General features: G+C 43.9%; 1 protein-coding gene across 3 annotated transcripts in view; it reads right to left on the bottom strand.

Annotated features, from left to right (window-relative positions):
• Positions 1-16,166, bottom strand: part of GRAMD1B (GRAM domain containing 1B) — a 214,420-nt gene that overhangs the window by 162,948 nt on the left and 35,306 nt on the right. Inside the window, exon 1 of one of the 3 annotated variants that reach the window (XM_064375516.1) lies at positions 15,351-15,538. The exons of the other annotated variants lie outside the window; for them this stretch is intronic. The gene's annotated coding sequence lies outside the window, so the exon portion shown is untranslated. Of the gene's footprint in view, positions 1-15,350; positions 15,539-16,166 lie in introns of those variants that run through there. 3 annotated transcript variants of the gene reach the window in all.

Raw genomic sequence — 16,166 nt, 5'->3', positions numbered from 1 at the left:
GATTACAGGAACCCTCAACAACACCAGGCTAAAATTGTATTTTTTGTTTGTTTTTTGTATATATTTTTTGAGACAGAGTCTCACTCTATCGTCCGGTGTGGACTGTAGTGGCGCAATCTCGGCTCACTGCAACCTTCACCTCCCAGGTTCAAGTGATTGTCCTGCCTCAGCCTCCGAAGTAGCTGGGATTACAGGCACCCACCATTACGCCTAGCTAACTTTTTGTATTTTTAGTAGAGACGGGGTTTCCTCCATGTTGGTCAGGCTGGTCTCGAACTCCCGACCTCAGGTGATCTGCCCACCTCAGCCTCCCAAAGTGCCGAGATTTTAGGCACATTTCAAGTTCTCCACATCTACATGTGGTTAGTGGCTTCAGCGTGGACAGTACAGATAGAGAACATTTTCATCATTGCAGAAAGCTTTATTGGACAGCATTGGTATGGATCAAACCCAGGATTTGAGTTCTAGCTTGTCCACTTGTTTTCTTAGAAACTCAGAGCAAATTTCTTAACCTTTCTCTACATTCCCATCCTTTTATCTGTCAAAATGTAAGTAATTTCACAGACCTGTTGTGAGGATTAAGCTAGTCAATTAATATCTAGCACTTAAAGTGTCAGCCCTTCCTAGTTTACTTTTTGTGTTCCAAGTTCTTGTGTTCTCTTACTCGGGAGGCTGAGGCAGGAGAATTGCTTGAACCCAGGAGGCAGAGGCTGTAGTGAGCCGAGATCGTGCCACTGCACTCCAGCCTGAGTGACAGAGTGAGACCCTGTCGAGACAAAGAAAGAAAGAAAGAAAGAAAGAAAGAAAAAGAGAGAGAGAGAGAAAGAAAAAGGAAGGAAGGAAGGAAGGAAGGAAATTGTGAGTTGGCTGGGCATGGTGGCTCATGCCTGTAATCCTAGTATTTTAGGAGGCCAAGGTGGGGCTATCACTTGAACCTTGGAATTTGAGGCCAGCCTGGACATAATGGTGAAACCCTGTCTATTTTTAAAATAAATAAAAGGAAGACAAATGAGAGCCACTCTTGGCAGTTTTGTAAATAGCAATTGTCTTCTAAATAAGAAATTTTGTATGGTTTTGTGAGATGAGTTGGAGATAATATTTTAAGTGTCTTCTGTAGTGTGGGTGTGCAAGTCCTTGAGGAACTGATTTCACTCTTGCTTGTGGGTAAGAGTCCTGAATGTGGCTCAATCGAGGAGAACTTCCAGCATGTAGGCTGGTCTTTGTGGACCCCAGTAAAGTCAGTGTGAACCACAGGAAGCTCATCTGGGGGTGCCCTTATCTGCATCATTAGAGAGATTATTCTATTTCCCCAGCATTCACTCTACTTGGTTATTTTCTCATTCCCTTTTTGTCCTCCTATGCAATACTGTCAGAGTTGTAACTTTTCAACATAAAGTCATTTAAACAACAAAAATGCAGCACTTAACAGAAGGCTGGAAAGTAAATAAACACATCCCCAACAACTGTTAATAATACTTTTTTCTTTCTTGTGCCATCAGGTAGAAGAACAAAGAAAGAAAGAGAGAGAGAGAAAGAGAAAGAAAGAAAGATGAGCAAGAAAAGAAAGAAAGAAGAGAGAAAAGAAAGAGAGAAAAGAAAGAGAGAGAAAAGAAAGAAAAGAAAGAGAAAGGAAGGGCAAGAAAAAAATAAAAAATAATACTTTTTTTAGCATCGTAGATTTGCAGAGGTACAAAGTTCTCTTAAATGTCCAACAGGAATCTCGAACTGAGTATGCCCACCACTGAATTCGCCATCTTTTTCTCCTCTCCTTATACTCCACAAGTAAAGATTCATATGAACCAGAAATGCACTCCCACGTCAGTTTGACACCAAGTCCTACAGACCTTACTTTCTTCATGACTCTCAAATCCATCCGCCCTCCATTCATTGCTCCAACAGCTGCTGTCTGAGACCAAGCTCTCATCACTCCTCACCCAGATTACTTTAATAGGCTCTTCACTGTTCTCCCCGTTGCCACTCTGGCCCCACTCCAGTCTATCTGACACTGAAACAATGGTCTTACGGAAACACCGATTTAATCATGTCTCTTCCTGGCTTAAAATCCTTAAGCCTTCCCATGATTTTGGACCAAGTTCCAACTCTTTATCTGAGCAATAACAGCCTCATAACCTGACTTGCCCCACTTCCCAGCTCCCTCACCTCACCCCTACTCTCCATTCCAGTGCTTCTACTTGCCTCTGCCTTTTAATTTGCCCTTCTACTGGCCTGGCAGAACCTTTTCTCTCACCCTTCTTTGTCCCAGTAATTCCCATCATGGAAGCAATGTAGTGTAGGGGTTGAGGCTGAGGGCTCTAGTTCTGGACTGCCTGCATTCAAGTCTTGACTCTTCCACCTATGCTGCTGATGTCCAGCCTCTATAAAATGGGGGTGACAATAGGCCACCACCCACATTATGATCCTATATCACCCACACTATCTTTTTTTTTTTTTTTTGAGACAGGGTCTCAATCTGTCACCCAGGCTGGATGCAATGGCAGGATCTTGGCTCACTGCAACCTCTGCCTCCCAAACTCAAGCAATCCTCCCACCTCAGCCTCCTGAGTAGCTGGGACTACAGGTGTGCCACCATCACACCAGGCTAATTTTTGTATTTTTTTGTAAAAACAGGGTCTTATCATCTTGCCCAGGCTTGTTTTGAACTCCTGGACTCAAGGGATCCACCCACCTTGGCCTCTCAAAGTTCTAGGATTACAGGTGTGAGCCACTATACCTGGCCTGCACTACCCTTTATCATAACAGTTATCATACTCCTTGTGATACAGTAATTAATGATTCATTTCCCTAAACCTTCTACCATACTATAAATTATTTGAGACCAAAGGTCCCATTGTGTCATTTCTTTCCACCCACAGTGCCTAGCCATATGAAGTATATAACACATATCTGATGAATGTGCAAATATCTAGCCCTAACCTCCCTTGATGTATTTGTAAAGGTCTCCACTTCCACTGGTCTGCCCAGAAAGACACCTTGCTGAGTACTCTCAAATCAGCACAGATTGCACTTTCCTTCCTTGCGCATCAATACTTTTTGAACGTCTATGTTGAAAGTATCCTGCTAGGCCTTGCTGGATGTGTAAGGCATGGTCCATGATGTCAGGGAGCCTATCACTCATCCTGATGTGTCATTCATCCATCCATGTTTCCACCAACTATGTTTTAGGCATTGGTTCCAAGCTCTGGAGATGCTGACTTCTTCCCAGTAAAGAAGCCACCATAACAAAACCCTCCAGGATCTTCCAAATGCCAAGCCTCCTCTGTCCTGCCCCTGTGCCAAAGCTGTGGCCCAACTCTCAGTTATCCAACAGGAGGAGGCTGTATCTCAAGCCTGACAGCGCCTCCATGAGAAGGATGGGAAGGAAAGAATGTGGCTTTCCATTTAGGCATTACCAGTGAACGTCAGTTAAAAAAAAAAAAAGTGTTGAAAACCAAGGCTACGAAGTTTTTGTTTGTTTCTTTCTTTCTGAATTATCTATGAGTACAAATTTTTTTAAAAAATTGAGACAGGGTTTCCCTATGTTACCCAGGCTGGTCTTAAACTCCTGGGTGCAAGTGATCCTCCCACCTCAGCCTCCCAAAGTGCTGGGATTACAGGCATGAGCCACCGCACCCAGCCTATCTATGAGTTTTAAATTTTCATGCCAACCTTAGCTCTCATGAATACAGGTAGTCAAGCTCTGGCTAGCAAAAATAAATAAATATTCTTTCTATAACCTTGTTCTAAGACATTTTTCACAAAGGGTAAAGGATCCTTCACCTACATATAATTAAAATAATTATACTTACCCCATTATAGTCCTCAAATGGGTTCTGAGAAAAGGGGCAAGGAGAAACTGCATCAGCTTCAATTCTCTTCACTTGCTCTTAGGTAAAGGAGCACACTACTTTTTTCTAGTTTCCCACATCCTACTAGCTTCCTTGGCCTCAATCACTACTTAGCTTCACAGTGAAATCTTCAGCTCTTTCAAGAGAATAAATACAAATTAACCAGGTCATTTACTAAACCTTTACTCGGAAGGTAATGTGGTCAACCAAGTTGCTTCCCAGAACTTGAAGTTTGTGAGAATTGGTCAAAACTCTGGGCAGTGGAGTCTCAAGACCAGCCTCCCTCCACTCTCCACACACGCACCTTCCCCTCACTTTCTCCCACCCCTTCTCTTTGGGTCCCCTTCCTGCCTGTGGAAAATCTCTTGCTTCCCAATGCAGAGCATTCATGTTGGAGAAGGAAGTCCGTGCTGAAAAGCTGAAGAAAGTTCTTAAGCTTAAGGCAAGATAGAATCCATTTTATGCCCAAATCTTTATTGATTTATTTATTGAGACAAAGTTTCGCTCTGTCTGTCACCCAGGCTGGAGTGCAGTGCCAAAATCTTGGCTCACTGCAATCTCCGCCTCCCAGGTTCAAGCGATTCTCCTGCCTCAGTCTCCCAGGTAGCTGAGATAACAGGCGTCCACCACCCTGCCTGGCTAATTTTTGTATTTTTAGTAGAGATGGGGTTTCACCATGTTGGGCAGGCTAGTCTTGAACTCCTGACCTCAAGTGATCTGCCTGCCTTGGCCTCCCAAAGTGTTGGGATTACAGGCGTGAGCCACCACGCCCAGCCTAAATATTTGTTTTCAACAGTCAGCATGATCCTGATCCCTTTAACTAAACTGCTCCAGTTCAATGAGGAGTTCAAGTACCTTCTCCATCCATTTTCTTTTACAAGGTCAGGCCAGGAAACACAGAGGGCGTTCACTTCTGTTCCCTACATCATCACAACTATCTCTCCAACAAGAACCATCAAGCAATATTCCCAAGTGTGTTTCATTTTTTTTTTTCAAGACACAGTTTCATTCTTGTTGCCCAGGCTGGAGTGCAGTGGTGTGATCTCAGCTTGCTGCAACCTCCACCTCCTGGGTTCAAGTAATTCTCCTGCCTCAACCTCCCAAGTAGCTGGGATTATAGGTGTGCGCCACCACGCCCGGCTACTTTTTGTATTTTCAGTTGGAAACTGGGTTTCACCGTGTTGGCCAGGCTACTTTTGAACTCCTGACCTCAGGTGATCCACCCGCCTCACCCTCCCAAAGTGCTGGGATTACAGGCATGAGCCACAGTGCCCGGCTGCAAGTGTGTTTCTAATGAAAGACACACAACTACCATTCAGAGCTTCAGGTCAGCCTCCAAGGACATGTCTCACCACATTGGGTTGATAGAATTCAAGCCAAACAAAGGAATGTTTTAGGCTAGTTTGTTACAGAAAAATGTGCGTGTGATTTCTATTAGGCTTCTAGAAATGTGAAAACACCTAAAGGGACTCCTCCCTCTAAGGAGCCATCAACTTGGGCATTCAACATACATACGTAGCTCTTCGCTTGGTCTCTTCTAGGCTTCTCTTCCCCTACCAGTCTCTGAAAAGTTGCCCCTAGAGTTCTGTCCAGAGTCTCTTTCTCTTCTCACACTACTCACTCTCCTCCAACAATGTCATCCATACCCATGGCTCCAACAAAAAGCCACATGTTCACTCCCAAACCTGTATCTAAAACTCCTACTGTTCCACCAAGCTCCAGTCCCCCATATTCAGCTGTTTACAGGACGTCACCAAAACCCTGCCTCCCTAGGCTCATCCCACAGCACGTCCAAAACTACTCTATTCCCTTCCCACACCCTCACTTCTCCACAACTCCCATCTGCCTGCCTTAGTCAGTCACCTGCATCACCATCCATCCACTTAGTTACACAAACAAGAAAACGCGAAACAGTTTCAGCAGTTCTCTCTCCTCCACTCCCTGCCTTCAATCTATCACTGAGTTATATTGGCTCTGACCTTTGAAACATCTTTTATATCCATATTCTCCTCTCTATTCCTAATGTCCTTGCTCTAGTCCAAAAGTCAGTACCACCCTGGCTACATAAGAATCACCTGGAAACATGAACAAAAAGAAAAAGATTCCCATTCCCTCCTTGATTCTGGATTCTGATTCAGGGGTTCTGGTTTGGAGCCTAAAGGGTTTTTAACAGGCATCTGAGGTTTGGTGAAAACTACTGATGCTCCACTCTATTGAAATGGCCTTTTACCTGGCCGGATAGATGTTTTAACAACCAGACTGGCGTGGGGGCGCTGATTTATATTATTTGCCAATTTCTGCCATGAATACTCCCACCATGATTGATTTCTGCTATGAGTGAAATTAGATTGGGAAATGATGTACACAATCAGCATTTACAAGTGAATGCCAGCTGGCCCCAGCAAACTAATGTGCCTGGATGTTATTATCATTATTATTATTATTATTATTATTATTATTATTATTATTATTTTGGAGGCCTCGTCTTGCTAGCTCTGTCTCCCAGGCTGGAGTGCAGTGGCATGAACATGGTTCACTGCAACCTTGAACTCCCAGGCTCAAGCAATCCTTCCACCCCAGCCTGCCAAGTAGCTGGCACCACAGGTGTGCACCACAACACCCAGCTAATTTTCTTTTTTTAATTTGTAGAAATGGGGTCTCCCTGTATTTCCCAGGCTGGTCTTGAATTCCACAGCTCAAGCAACCCTCCTGCCTTGGCCTCCCCAAGTGCTGGGACTACAGGCATAAGCTACTGTGCCCAGCCCTGTTATCTTCTAAAATGGCTCTAATCAAGTCTCTTCTCCAGTTAAAGTCCCTTTAAGTTTTCCTATAATTTCATAGAATACAGCCCAAAGTTTTCTGCCTGCCACACAAGGCCTTACTACATGAAACTGGCCTCCCCATTAGAAAGCTCTTTCTGAGCCCTTTACGCTATTTTCCTTTCCGGGACTTGGGTTCCCCAAATATCCCATGCGCATTCATTCCTGCAAATTTTGCACATGTTGTGCTCTCCACTTTCTCTTCCTTTCCCTTCTACGTGATCTGTACCTTCCACCCTGGCCTGTTGGGCGCCATGTCACACAGAGGCCTGCCTCTTCCTTTTGGTACATTCAAAGATTAACTCATTGACTTTTATCCCTGCTGACCCAGAGCTCTGCCTCCTTTGAGCCACAGGGCTAATGACAAATCCAAGTCTGCACAGTTACTACCAGTGAGACTGGTAGCTCTGCCTGTAGAGTGGAGAGAATCTGTTGGCTACATCAGAGAACACCTCCTTTAGTGCCAACTCTGGCTGCTTTTTTCAATTCATTCAAGATACTGCATACTAATATGTTGTATTTAATACTAGACATAAACCTTCCCATTAAAACACTTACTCCAAGTCTGCAAAGTGCTCCCATGTATATGCTTCCACTTTTTTTTTTTTCAAAGATGGGGTTTCACCATGATGGCCAGGCTGGTCTTGAACTCCTGACCTCAGGTGATCCACCCACCTCAGCCTCCCAAAGTGTTAGGATTACAGGCGTGAGCCACCACGCCTGGCTGCTTCCAACTTTTTGCCCTCATCAGGGAGATAAGAAATGTATACATCAAGTAGATAAGAAATAATCCCCATTTTAAAGATGAAGAAAATAGGCTGGGCATGGTGGCTCATGTCTGTAATCTCAGCAATTTGGGAGGCCAAGGCGGGTGGATCACTTGAGGCCAGGAGTTGGAGACCAGACTGGCCAACATGGTAAAACCCTGTCTTTACTGAAAATACAAAAAATTAGCAGGTGTGGTGGTGGCCCACACCTATAGCCCCAGCTACTTCGGAGGCTAAGGCACGAGAATCGCTTGAACCCAGGAAGCAGAGGTTCCAGTAAGACGAGATCGCACCACTGCATTCCAGCCTGGGCGACAAAGCAAGACTCCATCTCAAAATAAATAAACAAATAAATAAATAAAATAATGATGAAGAAAATGAGACTGCACAGGGATGCATGGCATGTCTATAAGCAAACTGTGCTGGTAAGATAAGAAACAATCTTAGATTTCAATCTAAGTTTTTTTGTCCCTGAATTCTTTGTTCTTTCACCTTGAGCACACTCCCGTGCTGAAGTGTAGCATTCACTTGGAGAAGGGATAGGTGGCAGGAATAACCTCACTGATGAGACTGAAGGGGCTCTGAACTTGGGCTGGGACTAAGGGGCTGGGCTGAGCTTGAATGTTCACTCTGCCGCAAGTGTCAGCCATCTTTGCTCTGCAGGTGGCAGCCCTCAGCCAGAAAGCAAGAACATCTGGGAAGTCCAAGGCAAGTAAAAACCTTGAAACAAGAAGTAACGAGAGTCTGCTCTGACCTGTTTGAGGCAGTTTGCCAAGTGGTGGCACCTGCCACTGAGGTCACAAAGCCACAGATAAAACCATAGAAATAAATAAATGACTATACCAGGAAAAAAAAAAAAACACCCACACTTAAAAGTAGAACTATCTTGGCCCCGTGCCATGGCTCATGCCTGTAATACCAGCACTTTGGGAGGCTGAGACAGGTGGATCACCTGAGGTCAGGAGTTCAAGACCAGCCTGGACAACATGGTGAAACCCCTGTCTCTACTAAAAATACAAAAATTAGCCAGGCATGGTGGTGGGCACCTGTAATCTCAGCTACTCAGGAGGCTGAGGGAGGAGAATCCCCTGAACCTAGGAGGCAGAGGTTGCAGTGAGCCAAAATCGCACCATTGCACTCCAGCCTGGGTGACAAGAGCGAAACTCCATCTAAAAAAAAAAAAAAAAAATAGTAGAGCTGTCTCAATGACCAGCTGGGGAAAAAACCATAGGCAAGCCAAAAAAGACAGAGCAGTGTGCCAAGGGACAGGGCAGGACTTCCCAGAGCTACAGCCAATGCTGGAGAGACTTCTAGGAGGCCAGTGACAGTTTGGCTTGCAGCCCAAGTGGGAGTCCTTGGGAACCAGAGAGGCCAGCACCACCCCATTTAGGCACAAGGGCAGGAATCACAAGCGCTCGGCCAGCTGCAGACAGAAGTGCTAGTGCCCTGGGGGACTCTTAGGAAATAGTCCTGGTAGCAGTGCCAACTTGACTTTTCTGCCAGCTAAAGTCAACATAGCTTGATTTAGGAGCCAATCTGGAGTCAACTGGGGCAGCTGATTCCCCCAGAAATGACAACTAAACTCTGATAAGAACATTTTAGAAGCAGCCCATGCAAAAGGAGCTCTGGTCCATTCATATCTGATTGAAGACCAAACTCAATTAAGACCCAATAAGATTTTAAGATTTTTTTTATGACTATGGTTTCCTAACTGGCTATTAATTTTGCTACCACCTGTTTCCTTCTAGTTAACACAAGCCAAACCTCTTAAAAAGCCAAAAGTATGTGAATTCTGAAAGGTCACAAGATGGGAAAGACACAGAGAGCCTTGTGTTCTTCCTGGAGGGCCCAGGAGAGAGGCACCCAAGGAAAGGAGAAGCTGATGCACCTGGGAAGGCAGACAGATTCTTGGGTCCTAAAGGGACAAAGGAAACATGGGGGCAGGGGATTCACGCAGAAGCCCTGTCACAGACCAACCGCTCCAGTGACCAGGACAAGCAGCCTGCAAGCTATGCTATTTTCCAGAAAGAATTCTTTCAGCTTCCTGCCTCCCCTTCCCTGCCCCACTCCCGTCCTCAACCCCCATCCAACTTCATTTGCCCTTAGCCGGAGGAAAAACTGGCTTATGGTAAAACTATTATCTTGTTTTTTCCAGTTGGAAGACATAAAAAACAGTCCTAACCTAGAACTCTGGTCATTAACAGTCACAGAGGGCCCCGGGTGGCCTGGGGAGAAATCCTCCCCCTAAATTGACTGGAGTCAGGGTATCTAGGTGTAATTGCCACAAATCCACCCAATCACACTCCTGGCCTATATCCAATTAACCCTCTTCAAGTTCAGTTCCAGGACCCACTGAATTTGGACAAGAACCTAAAAAGGATTTTGATGGTCCACAAAGTAAATAATTCATGTACTTTGATTCTTCTACTATATTTTCTGCTATAATTCATCTGTTTCCACAATGCCATTTGCCACTCAGGATTAAACTCCATGTCTTCTCTGCCAAGCACTCTGACAACCTTCTGATAAGCTTCTCATACCAAACATGGTTGCTTTCCATTAAAATGGAGGCAACAGGTACTGGATAATTCAAGATATTGAGCAAAAGAAAACAAAAGTTGACTAATCCACAAATCATTTATTTTCAGTTTGAGACTTTTAATGAAACACACACACACACACACATATGCCCAATCACACTCTTGGCCTATATCTAACTAACCCTCTTCAAGTTCAGTTCTGGAACCCACTGAACTTGGACAAGGACATAAAAATGGACAAGAACATAAAAGGATTTGATGCTCCACAAAGCAGATAATTCATTCATTCAGGAAACACTTTATGAATGTCAATCTGTACACAGAAAACAGATGAGAAACAAGCTTTGGGTGGGCCAGGTGTCCAGTGAGAAGGTAGCAGAACAAATCTGCCTAAGACTCAGCCCTGTCCTCCAGAACTTCAGTGTGTGTTTAGGAATAGGATTTAAAGTGTAAAGATAGTTGTGAATAACCAGAAGTTCATGTAGGGGAAAGGCCAACTAACAGGTATTGAGTACTTACTATATGCATTTTTTGCGTACTATCCCACTTAAAAGTCAGTATTTGAAGAAAATAATATTCTTCTCTCTCTCTTTTTTTTTTCAAACTCAATTCTTTTCAATTTCTTTAAATCAAGAGTATGGCCGGGGAAAGTGGCTCAGGCCTGTAATCCCAACAATTTGGGAAGCTGAGGCGGGTGGATCGTCTGAGGTCAGGAGTTGGAGACCAGCCTGATCAACATGGTAAAAACCCATCTCTACTAAAAATACAAAATTAGCCAGGTGTGGTGGCTTACATCTGTAATCCCAACTACTCTGGAGGCTGAGGCAAGAGAATTGCTTGAACCCGGGAGACGGAGGTTGCAGTGAGCTGAGATTATGCCACTGCACTCCAGCCTGGGTGACAAGAGCAAAACTCTGTCCAAAAAAAAAAGAATACAAGTGTTCATGAAGATTTTCCTATGATCAGCAAATTAAAAAATAAATACAAGTGTGTCATTTTTTTGTAATCAAATATTCCAATCCGCCCTAACTCCAAGGGCTGGTCACCATAACTATAACCCATCTACAATGCGGTGGGTGCTCTTTGTCATCTACTCAGCATCTCCGACGAGCTCCTATAAATGAGTTTCCAAACTTGTAGCTAGGAAGGCCATTGTGCCTGCGATTGTCTGAATACTCTGTTAACTCTGCTGTGCATTAAGCATTAAAGTGATTGTTCTCACTGAGGAGATCAGACTCAGAGTTGGGGGAAATTACAGGAGCACGAAGGACTAGCCCCAGAAGAACCTCCACTTCAATCACCAAGCCGTACCTGGAACTACCCATCTGCAGACTTGAAATTTGAAAACAGCCCACCCTGTTTTCAATATACACCCTACATGTTGAGAGATAAATGTTCTTATCACTCAAAATGCTCCATTCTCCTGAGGTTTTTGTTTGTTTTTGGTTTTTTGTTTATTTTTGCTCATTACTCACATTGGGGAGTACAAAGAGCAGGGGAAAATTAAAAAAAGAAAAAGAAAACCAGCCTTTCACTATTCCTTATCTTGGATACTGTTCATCCTATAAATCAAAAAAGGGATTTACTTCAAATTCTTTATGTCCGTTTTCTTCTCAGACTGATTTTAGTGAGAAAGTAATTGTGATGGTTAATTTTAGGTGTCAATTTGACTGGATTAGGGAATACCTAGGAACCCGGTAAGGCATTATTTTTTGGGTGCATCTGTGAAGGTGTTGCCAGAAGAGATCAGCATGTGAGTCTGAGCAGACTAGGTGGGGAAGATCTGCCCTCAGTGTGAGTGGGCACTGTCCATTCTGCTGGGAGCCTGGGGAACAAAAACTGAGAAAAGGTGCATATGTGAATGGGACTGCCAGAGTTGGATTATACTCTTCCTCTCTGTCCCTCAGTGGCTCTCCAAGTTCTAGGCCTTTGGCCTCAAACTGAGAGTTACAACATCACCTTCTCTGGTTCTGAGGCCTGCAGACTTGGACTAAGCCACGCTACCAGCATCCCAGGGTCTGTGGCATGTTGTGGACTTCTCAGCCTCCATAATCATGTAAGCCAATTCTCCTAATCCCCTCTTCTCTCTCTCTCTCTCTCTCTCTGATCTCCAACTGAGTTCTGTGTAGCATACATATGCACTCATCTTGGAGTTGTGCATAAAGTGGTACTCAACTATTTAAAATATGTGGCAGCCAGGCATGGTGGCTCACGCCTGTAATCCCAACATTTTGGGAGACTGAGGAAGGAGAATCCCTTGAGCCCAGGAGTTCAAGATCACCTTGGATAACATAGTAGGACCCTGTCTCTACAAAAAAGTAGGAAAATTTGCCAGGTGTGGTGGTCCATGCCTGTAGTCCCAGATACTCAGAAGCTGAGGTAAGAGGATGACTTGAGCCCAGGAAGTCAGAGTTGCAATGAGCATCATCGTGCCGCCATACTCCAGCCCGGGTAACAGCGTGAGACTCCATCTCAAAAAACAAATACATAAAATAAAATACGTGAAAATCGAGCACGGAGCACAGTGGAGCAATAGCACCAGAGTCAGGCTCATAAGTCTGGGTCGAGCACTGACCCTGTTATGGACTCCGTAGAATGCAGAGCAAGTTGCCCCACCGTTCTTAACCTGTTTGCTTACCTATAAAATGAACAGAATGTGCTAGATAATCACATAGGCCCTGTCTAGCCTTAAAAGTGTCATGACGCTAAGCTAAGAAATCTTTTATTAAGTCCGTTTGAAAGTTAAGTGGAAGACACACAGATTGAGAAAGGAGGGAGTTGCTGGCTATCCCAAAGCATGTGAACTAAACCATGAGGGTGGGCTGATGTTGCCTGGACACTGTGGAGAGGAAAATAGCTGTCTGAGAACAAATGTGGTTTAGAGGCAGCTAACAGAGACACAGAAATGTGGCTTCCTGGTTCACTTCCTGTATACCCATTTGATCCACGCTTCCTTTAACTGTTACTCTCTTTCCAGGTTATCATTTTATAATAGTCTCTAGTTCTATTAATAAAATCATGAGCCAATACCTCACAGCAGGAAGGGATTTAAATGATGAACTATTCTAATTTTTTTTTTTTTGAGATAGGGTCTCTCTCTGTCACCGAGGTTGGAGTACAGTGGTGCCATCTCAGCTCACCGCAGCCTCGACCTCCTGGGCTTAAGCAATCCTCCCGCCTCAGCCTTCCAAGTACCTGGGACCACAGGCATGTGCCACCACAGCTGGTTCTTTTCTTTTCTTTTCCTTTCCTTTCTTTTTTTATTTGACAGAGTCTTGCTCTGTCACACAGGCTAGAGTGCAGTGGCACCACCTCAGCTCAGCTAACTACAACCTCCGCCTCCCAGGTTCAAGTAATTCTCCTGTCTCAGCCTCCTGAGTAGCTGGGACTACAGGTGTGTGCCGCCACACTCAGCTAATTTTTGTATATTTAGTAGAGATGGAGTTTCATCATTTTGGCTGGGCTGGTCTCAAACTCCTGACCTCAAGTGATCTGCCCAATTCAGCCTCTCAAAGTGCTGGGATTACAGGCGTGAGCGACCACACCCAGCCACACCTGGTTATTTTCCATATTTTTTGTAAAGACAAGGTCTCACTACATTGCCCAGGCTAGTTTCAAATTCATGGACTCAAGTGATCTGCCTGCCTCAGCTTCCCAAAGTGCTGGGATTACAGGCATGAGCCATCACACTTGACCCTAATTTTTTCTTTTCCAAACAGGAAACCAACACCCAAAAAAGGTAAATGACAAGTGTAAAGTCACAGAGGTATTTAGTTAGCTCTGCAAAGAATAAAACTCGAGTTTGCTGACTCTCGGAGCTCTTCCCACAACACCATGCTGCCCTTAGGGTACAAGAGTGTCAAACTCCTGGTGGGTAGAGAAGGCATCTTAGACTTCTTTCTTAACCCTCTGGTGCTACTGTTTATAAGAAGGATAACTGTTAACAGTTGTTCAATCTATAAAATGGATGTGCCATTGTTGAGTATGTTGATCTGTTTCGTTTTGTTTTGTTTCGTTGTTTTTGAGACAGAGTCTCTCTCTGTCGCCCAGGCTGGAGCGCAATGGTGCAATCTCGGCTCACTGTGACCTCTGCCTCCAGGGTTCAAGTGATTCTCGTGCCTCAGCCTTCCGAGTAGCTGGGATTACAGATATGTGCCACCACACTTGGCTAATTTTTTGTATTTTTAGTAGAGACAGGATTTCACCATGTTGGTCAGGCTGGTCTCGAACTCTTGACCTTAAATGATCTGCCCACCTTGGCCTCCCAAAGTGCTGGGATTACAGAAGCGAGCCACTCTACTTGGCCTGTTGAGTGTTTTCTATATATCGGGCTGTTTTCTAACCATTGGGAATACAGTAATAAAGAGACTGGGCAAGGTCCTTGCTCTCAAGGACCTCAAATTCTTGTCTAGCAGAAGAGATGCAGAAATGAGAGACAGATCATCAACAGAGAAAAATAAAAGAAGATAATTTCAGAAGTACAAAGTGCTATGAAGAAAATGAAGCTAAAGGGTGAAAAATGTAGCTCATATATTTTAGCTTAAAAAAGCTAAAATATATGTTAAGGGAAGATAGAAAGTGGCAGAGTCTGGACAGAATCCATGCACATCACTCCAGAGTCTGTGACTTTGCAAACTACCCCGTATTGAGTGGTGAGCACAGCAGTTTGCATAGCAAGTAGAAGACGAATGAGCGACTGAGTGGAATGCATGCCATCAGAAGGGGTTCCAGTGTAATTTTAATTTCAAGAGGAATTCACAAGCAGATTCTAGTAAAATTTGGCTGGGCGTGGTGGCTCACACCTTTAATCCCAGCACTTTGGAAGGCTGAGAAGGGCAGAGGGCTTGAGCTGAGAAGTTCGAGACCAGCTAGGGCAACATAGCAAGGCCCATGTCTCTATAAAATAAAAAATAAAAACAAAAATAAAAATGACATTCTAGTGAAATTTGTTTTGATTTTAGTTCATCCTAAGGAATCTCTACCTAGTCAGAATAAAAACAAAGATTATAGATTAATCAAATATTTTTTCCTCTAATCTCTATATGCTGGGAGAAAAATAGACTTAACTATTTAATTCCCTTCTTTCCTAAATATTAAATAGGGCTCTTATACATCTTACATGAATTACATATTCAAACAATATTTGTCCTTGATGTTGATAGGGATAAAACATCACAAAACTAGTAAAAGACTAAGTGCTCATAAAACATAATTTAAATATAACAAATTAAAGCATTTCTTTAAACATAAGAATTACATGTACCTAGTCTCACAAATATAGCCTCACTAAAGATGGAATAAGCATTTCAGGGTACACATAAAACCAATCCTATTCCCATATATGCCTCCTATCTCTCAGAGGCTATCTTTAAATCTTACCTTGGTTCTTCTATACAACCTCACACTTTTCTAAGAAAAGTTCTCACTCTGTATCTTCTCAGTAGCACCAAGAGCATCTTCTCCCCTAATAATACCTCAATGTCAGTCATTTCAAATTTGGAAGATACTGCTGCCCTCTATCCACTTAGGGCCCTCCACAGAGCCTGGTGGCAGTACTGCTTAAGCTGACACCAAAGATTCACAAAGCCATTTTATAGGAAATTCAGCATGAGGCAAGATATACAGAACATCCCCACGGTTAGTTACTCATCCCCCGCCCTTAATCATGAGAAGGGCAGATCAGGTTCCAAAAGTGCACCAGGAAATACTGAGAGACAATAGAGCCTACCTTGGCCGATCACACACAGCTCTAACCACTCTCTACCACTGTCTTTTCCAGGTCTGCCAACCCCAAATGACTCAGCAAAGGTGGCTGGCAATGACGAAAAAGCAACCACAAGCCCCAGGGTCTGTCCTTCAGATCAGATAAGCTCGGCCCCCAAATGACACCCATATGAAAACACCTCCTTCTCTTAAATTTAAAAGAGAGAGAAACAAAGGAAATAACCAGAAAGTGAGTACCTACAGGATGTCAGGAAATTAGAGAGGTGCCTTATGCTTATTATTTCATCTGCAAACCAGTCTTCAAGGTAGGTATTATGATCACCAATGTATGTAAGAGGAAACTGATGATGCAAAGCTGCCTGAGGAAAAAACGTTTGTTCCAGGCTGGAATTTTACTTTATGGAAGCATGATTGAAATTGCTACTGGGATAAAAGTCACACTCAGCTGCTGGCAAGGTATCTACCCTGGCC

Source organism: Aotus nancymaae, unplaced genomic scaffold, assembly GCF_030222135.1.
Source record: "Aotus nancymaae isolate 86718 unplaced genomic scaffold, 86718_ANA_hifiasm-v0.15.2.pri h1tg000012l, whole genome shotgun sequence".
Taxonomy (NCBI): Eukaryota; Metazoa; Chordata; class Mammalia; order Primates; family Aotidae; genus Aotus; species Aotus nancymaae.
This window is presented reverse-complemented; position numbering and strand designations above follow the sequence as displayed.